This window comes from Tamandua tetradactyla, chromosome 9, assembly GCF_023851605.1.
Source record: "Tamandua tetradactyla isolate mTamTet1 chromosome 9, mTamTet1.pri, whole genome shotgun sequence".
Taxonomy (NCBI): domain Eukaryota; kingdom Metazoa; phylum Chordata; class Mammalia; order Pilosa; family Myrmecophagidae; genus Tamandua; species Tamandua tetradactyla.
In genome coordinates, this window is record NC_135335.1 from 88,166,766 (window position 1) to 88,174,555 (window position 7,790).

Here is a 7,790-nt window from a genome sequence, read left to right on the forward strand (position 1 = left end):
AAAAGAGGAAGATTTTCCTCACAGGAGGAAGTCTTGAACACTGGGGTAGATTGAACACTGGGGCAGGTGGTGGGATTTCTTTCCTTGGAGATCTGGAAGAAGCAGATAGTTCAGCATCCGATTTAGATGAGCAAGCTAATTTGTATATGCCAGGGGAGTATCTATGAACATTATGTGAACGATTTCATTTCATCTTCATGCCAATCTATGAGATAGATACTATTATCTGTTGTACTGACAAGCAAACTAAAGCTCATAAAAGTTAAATAACTTGCCTAGGAGCCTACGAATAGTAAGTAACAGTGCTGGGCTTTGAGCTTAGGCCATCTGGCACCACGGGTACCCTCTCAAACACTATGCCACACCACCTCCGTGCTAAGGGGCATCATGAGCCGTGGTGTTCTGGAGGGACCCAGTTTTGCAGCTTCTCAGACACGTGCAAAAGGCAGGTGCTTGGCTAGTGTGAGAAACCAAACTCTGTTGGCTCTCTCTTAGCTCTGCGCCCTCAGTTTTGACATTCAGGGGCGAGAAGCACTTGCTTAGCAATTAATAACACACTGCCCTGTGACATCTCTTATATTGATGTCTTTATTGTTATCTGGTGTCCACAGGCTTTCTTCTCCATTAGTATTGGTTGCATATGAGTCTATACATCAGGTTCTGTTCTACATGCTTTAAATGAGTCATTCATTTAACGCTCACAATAACCCTTCATTGTAGATACTACTATCACCCTAGTTTACAGCTGATAAAACTGAGGCACAGAGGACAAGATCAAATTATACCATCCACAGAATTTAGATATCTTCAAGCCTATGCTTGGTTCTCAATAAATATTTGCAAATGGATTCATTGAGTGAAGGTTTGCTTGTTTCAAGGATTCCTTTTGCCCAGGACCTTCATAGTCTTCTATTTATTCTTTAATGAACTCTATCTTTTCTATAGTTGTTTTATAGGCTGTGTCTAAGTTAGGATTGAAAACTGAAACAGCCATACAGGTGGGGGCTATTCTTTACCTGAGGAAGCCACAGGAGTCCCCAAATTCAGGCTAGACACACCACCTTGTGTGCAATAATTACACATTTATTGACTAACATATTTGCTGGTTTGAGACTGTTACATGCCCCCAGAAAAGCCATGCTCTTCTAATCCAATCTTGTGGGTACAGACTCCTCATGACTGGAATCTTTTGATTAGGCTGTTTCTATGGACATGAGACCCAACTACTTGTGGATGGGAACTTTTGGTTAGGTTGTTTCCATAGAGATGTGACCCTGCCCATTCAAGGCGATCTTAATCATTTTACTGAAGCCCTGTATGAAGAGAATAAAAGGCAGAAAACCTAGAGAGAGTTCATAGCTGACACAGAGAGGGTGCAGAAGATGTTGAGAGAGCCGTTCGAACCTAGAAGCCGGGAGACAAGAACAGAAGATGTTGCCATGTCCTTCTAATGTGACAGAGAAACCCTGGACGCAATCAGCCTTTCTTGAGAGAGGGTATTCTCTCGTTGGTGCCTTAATTTAGACATATTCAAGGCCTTAGGATTGTAACTCATAACTTAATAAATCTCCATTATAAAAGCCAATCTATTCCTATTATATTGCATTCTGGTAGCTTTAACAAACTGAAACACATATTGGTGTTGTATTGGTTCTCTTCCCAATTTCTTGGTAAATATATTTGTTCTTCTTTTATGAATTTCAGGCCTGATAGAATTGAGTTGCTTTTTCATTTTTCATTCCCTTAACCATTAGTTTCCCTTGCTACTTAGAAAAAGAAATGGGAGACACTAAAATTAGTAGAAGGGCTGAAAAATCATCAGATATACTTTTTTAAATCAATATGTACATCCTTTTAAGAGAGTCTGGGGAAAAACCTTTTTCCCCGGCCTCACGAAGGTCCTAATGAACTGTGTCTCAATTCCAAAGCCACAATTTCCATTTTTGCTTTGAGAGCTGACAATGAGATTTGCGTTTTCTCCAGTGGGGATGTGCTCACTCTGGGTGTACCAATCTACAACGGCATTGTGCTTTGAAAAGCTACAGTAGCTGATGCGCTCCTTTTGGGCGTGCCAATCTATGCTAGCATCACTGTCCAAACCCAACTGAAGCTGGTGAACAATGTGCTGTGATGGATGCTGTGGTTCACGCAAATTAGAGACTAGATAGATTTGCAAACAGATGTCAATTAAATCCTGTGGGCTCAACCCTTAAGGACAGAATTTGTTTTCATTAAGAACAGGTGAACAAGAATGAACACAATAGGTTATTTGCTGTTTCATTGGCAACTGTTCTTAGGTGAACACTCTGCTCCAGAGTTGAAGTTTGAGATTGTTCAACCTTGGGCATGCTTCCTTTGGCTTGGTCTGTAACATGCTCTTAAATAAATGTTAGCATTTTGCAACTTTGAAACATACCAGGAATACACATTTCTCCATAAAACCCAGGAAATTCTAAGTGTTCGAACAGGAGCCATAGTTCCGTGACCCTACATGTGCAGGATTCGTGTAGATGTCCTCTCTTCGGTGCAAGCTTAAGCTTCTCGAGATGGGATGGTACAGGTAGACATCTGGATATAATCAGCATCTGCCCAGTGATGACTGCTGAGAGCACCCTGAGTGTAAATTCTCTGTCTGGGAAAATTCTCAAACAGTACGTAGTCCTGGGATGTCCGGTGATGTGTGCAGTTCCTGCTCTGGCTGGTATGAAGAAAATATGGATACAGTGGACACATCTGAGGAAAGGTGGTGCTCACTCACACATCCTCATGGCACAAGTGGGAGCTGCATCATAAATCCCACAGGAATGCAATTCATGATAGCAAGATCTGATCAGGCAAGCTATGAAGCCTTTGGGATAGAGAGCAAATATAGACCACACATTTTAAAAGTCAAAGCAGGCAAAAACTATGAACATGCAATTCACAGAGGAGGAAACATGAATGGCTGTTAAACAGATGCAAAAATCAGCTCCCTCAGGGTTTATTAGAAAAATTTAAGCAAATACTACAACAGGTTACCATCTTATGGCCATCACACTGGAACATCAAATGTCTGACATTACCAAGTGACGGCATAGACGTTAAGCAATGGGAAATCTTATGCCTGGCTGGTATGCATATCCATTGATTCAATTACTTTAGAAAAAGGCGGACATTATTTAGTCAAGTTGAAGATGTACATTCCCTATGCTTCAGGTAGTTCTCTCTTAGGGCAAGTCTCAGACAGGTGTGCAAGAAGATATGAACATAGATGTTTGAAGTAAGATTATTTGTTAACACAAAACAATGAAAGAGCCTAGTGTTCATCAATAATGCACAAATAAACTGGAGTACTTTCATGTGACCAAGAACCATCCAAAGGTAAAAATGAACATGCACTACATCCATCAATATGCATGGAGCACAATAAGCAAAATGTTGAAAGGAAAGATCACTCACAGACTAATTAATACAGTATAATACCAGCAATATAAGCTTTAAAAGCAGGGAAAACACCACATATTGCTCAGGGGCCCAAGGATCCAGATGTAGGCCATAATAACAGGGAAAAATGCATGAGAAGGGAAAGTACAAAATTTAAGATGGTGGTTTCTCCTGGGATGATGAAGGTACTTGGGGAAGGGTACACAGAGGATTATTTATTTCATTGATAACTTTAATTTCTTAAGCTGGTTAGTGTGTATTCACATGTGTGTTTATTGAATTCTTCCTGACAACATTTTTAAATGTCTAATATTTTATAATACATATTTGAATGAAATGATAATAATTCTTTTTTTTCCCCAATGACTAATGTTCCTTTGAGATGTCAAAGAATTTCTGAGTTACCAAAGCCTTAGAAATAATCTAGCTCAGGAATATCCTTTTAAATAAGATGAAAGCAAAGAGTCAAAGTGATCTAGTGACTGCCCGGACCTAGAACTTGGGCAGGCTGACTCCTGATCATTGGTTTTTCCTTATCCCTTGCTACCTCTCCATGTCCTGATTTGTTTCATTTGTCACTGTATTTCAGAGATGTAAGATGGCCTTTAGTGATGATTGCTCTAGAAGAGAGAAGGCCACCGAAGAGACTCAACTCTGTTGAATGGTGATATCTCAACTTTACATGTTTATCCATATCTTTGTGAGACTTGCCCATCAAAGTTCTACAGGCTTTAAAATTGAGTTTGTGATATTTATTGCAAGCAACTACACATTAATATTGTGCTCAGCTATTGCTGCCTTTGCAAAGTAAAACTCCAGGTCCCTCAAAGTCAGCTATGATTCATGATTTGCTTACTGTATGAAATGACAGCTGTATTAGGGAGAGAAAAAAAGATCAGACAGAGAGAGGTTAAAGGACTTATCTAACATCACAAACATTACAACGCTTTATTGGAAGGGAACAAGCTTTATTTTGAGTTCAAATCATCTAAAAGTTCTCCACTTCTTTCTTCCTCAATCCAGACGATGATTATTTGCTTCATTCTCTAGCAATGGAAAGTGATTAAAGTGTATAAACAGGTTTAGAACCAGCAGGCCCATCTTTTGCCCTTGGAAATGACCTCTTTCTCATCAGCCTCTGCACCCTCAATGCTCAAGAGTTCAGTGGGAAAAGTATAAAGCATTTCCCTCATTCTAAGGACACCTTTCTATATATTTTCATAACTTGAGGGTGCCTGAGAGGTTGACGTGGATGGGAGTGTGGAAAATGCTGCCCCAGAGAGGAATTTGAGCATGCTGAAAATGAGAAGGCCCCGAAATGGCAGTTAACAGTGACGGCGTCGTTAGTCCTGTAATTCAGGCCTTGATTTCCTGAACACTCCGCAGGTCCCTCAGAGTAATTACAGCCCCTTCCTCAGGTGCCCACTTGACCAGTATGGGGCATAGTTGGGCAGAGAGCCCCCCATTGTGGGTTCAAACTGGCCACCTGGTCACCCTACCCCTAGTTCAGCTCAGGTTCTCGGTTTAGAGCAGAGTCTGCCGTGTCTTTATACCCTGTCTTCTTTTTGGTCAACTTGCTTCTTTTTGGTCCACTGGCCTAAGCTGAGTTCCAGAGAAGGCAGATAACTAGTACAGGGTCCTGGGACTAAACGCTTCCCCCGACACTGCTGTCCCAGCTGCCTGGTAAGCCCAGCTCTGCCCTCCAGGGTGTATCTGCTAGTCCTTAGGCCCCCACCCCCACGCCACTCCAGCTTCGGAGACGCTGTGCGCCTGGTGGCCAGGGAACTCCCACCTTGCATTGCATTCGTCACCCTCAGGGCACATTTATCCCCCTTTCTGGGCCTCTAGCCTGACCTCCGGGTCCTGGGTGTGCTGGCACAGATTTATGACCCTGGGCTGCTTTTTATCTCTTTGGGAAGTAAACATTTTGGTTGGGAAGTTTTGCAATTTCCTCTTGGCCTGCACCAAACTGCTCAGATTTCCAAGGGCAAGATTGCCCTCTTCTCCTGGGGTCCTCCTAGCACTGGGGGTGGGGGTGGGTGGGGGTGGGTGGGGGGGATCAGGGGCTTCCCCCACCTGCAGACAGTTTGTAAATGCTTTGGTGGCGGCAACAACAGAGGCAAACAGGCGGTTCTGACGCCCCCCAAGCCTGACGTTCGTGGAGTAGAGTCACCATGTTAGCGGTTGTGAAGATACAAAACTCCCTCCCTTCCAGGTTTACCCCTTTGACTCTTCCCAGGGGAAGACCTTTCCAAAATGTCTATGGAAGCAGGGGCATCATTTCCAAAGATGGATGGGCATTGATCAGCTTGTCCTAAGTGGGCTCTCCAAGCCAGTCACCAATTCTCCTGACCCACCGCCTCCCAGGATAGAGCCACAAGCCAACGTCTTCAGCCAGCAGCCCAGGACCTTCTGAGGCACCCCAACGTTTTAGAACCACCACTGAGGATGCCAAACAGTAGAGGGAATGCGGTGAACTGTGTCTTAAGTCTTCCTGCTTTTAAACCTCCTGAAACAACAGAGCAGCGTCCGCAGGAAAAGAACCTGCAGCTGGGGACAGTCCAGCAATGCCAAGGAGTTTTCATCCAATTACGCACACGTCTTTCATTTCTTGCCACACAGGAGCCCCTCCTTCCAACCTCCTCCCAAGCAGCTTTCCCTCTTAGCCTGGTCCCTGACGTGGCGTCACGTGAAAGTCAGGGAAAGCAGTTAAGTCGGGACGTCCCTTTTATACCTTGGTGAAGATCTTCTGTTTTGATGGGCCCTTTTATCCTGAAACGCTCCACTCACTTTATATCCCAGGATAACCTCACCCACCACTGAAGTACCGCCAGCCGGCTCAGGAGGGTAAGTGGCAGCTGTTGCCCTGTTTAAGGCAGGAAGTGAAGAAGAACATGATATTCAATTAAAACTGCAAGGGGAATCCAGCGAGACAGCAGGGCTAATGGAGACTAACGGGCTGGGAGACCGGCCGGTCTGAGCTCTGTTCCCATCCCGGCCACCGGCTCCTGGGGGTGACCTCGGGTCTGTCACTAAAGCTTTCTGGGGCTTTGTTTCATTTGGAGAAAAAAAAAATGGCAATGAGGATACCTCCATCCTCCCAGGAATGGGTACGAGGATTAGGGAGAAAACACCCAGGGCTCTTTCGGTCCCTTGAGAGTCGGCAGGGATGGGGAGGGGTGGGTGCAGGACGCAGGTTTGTGCTGAGGGGAACTGGCTGCCCCTTCCAGGATGGGATTTGAGGTGCAGTGAAAACGCGGCGAGCACCGAGGTGCCTCCCCTCCCAGCCTGCCCAGTCCTTCTGAAATCCCGCTGCTGACCTGCGTGGCCTCAAGAGGACCAGGTCAAAGTGCAAAGGTGATCTGTCGGAGTGGCGACATATCTGCAGCGTTGTCACGCGCTCGCTGGAGTAGTTTGCCCATTTCCCAGAAGGAAAAGGGTCCCTGAGTAATAGAGGCACTAGACTAGGTAAATATTACTGGAGGAGAGTTTAGATGCAAAAAAAATCGAGGGAAATCACAGACGGGACGTTTGTGGGTTAGGGACCCAGTCTGGAGAATTTAATTACAGAAACTGGTTTAAAAATACTAGAATAAACATTAGGTTATTAATAACTCCTTTGTTAACTGTAGATGCAAGCAGCCAAAGATGTAATCAACTGACATGATTTAAATCTCTCTACAAAGTACCCTCCCAGTAACAATCAGGCAAGTGCTTGCTTGACACATGAAATTAACCATCATAGCGGATCATCAACAAATACTTGTGACTGAGAGCCAAGAGCCAGGGGCTGATTCAGTAGCTCTGGTAAGAAGTAAGGAGGCCTGAATGGAAGGAAAGAGAAATAATATATATTGAGCTCCTACTGTGCTCACCTTCCAGAGGCAAGGGTGACTATGGTCTGTCCTCTCTGTAAGACACCCTACATGTTATTTCTTACTAGCGTTTGCTCTTAACGAAACCAGCAGTGCTCTACATATACTTTCATGACCTCAAGAAAAAGTGTCACCCTCGCAGAAACGTTGGGACGATGACTACTGTGGCTGTGGTGGACAGGGCTACAACCCCAGCTTACGCCAATGCACATTTGTTGGGTTCGGAGCATCCTACAGGGGAAGGCGATGCAGAAGGCAGGCACAGGAGCTGGACTCCTGGGCCTCGAGTCGAATTCTCAGCTCTCTCGCTTTGCTCTGGGGCCTTGAATGCTTAAGCTTTCTGAGACCCAGTTCCATCATCTGGAAAAGGGGAGGGGATAGACCTACCTCATGGGGCTTTCAAGAGGATTAAGTGAGGTGGCACAGTACGTAAAAGGCTATCCAGCTGTGAACAGTTGCCTCGGTCAGGATAGGCTGGGTGATGCTCAGGGA

The 7,790-nt window shown here is 44.8% G+C and overlaps 1 long non-coding RNA gene across 1 annotated transcript; it reads right to left on the bottom strand.

The window, feature by feature from the left end:
• Positions 1–4,379: 4,379 nt before the first annotated feature.
• LOC143646199 (uncharacterized) lies at positions 4,380–7,019 on the bottom strand. The gene is made up of 3 exons (XR_013157373.1): positions 6,744–7,019; positions 6,158–6,289; positions 4,380–4,469 (listed from the first exon to the last, which is right to left on the bottom strand). It is a non-coding gene; the product is annotated as an uncharacterized LOC143646199 (long non-coding RNA).
• Between the last annotated feature and the right edge of the window lie 771 nt (positions 7,020–7,790).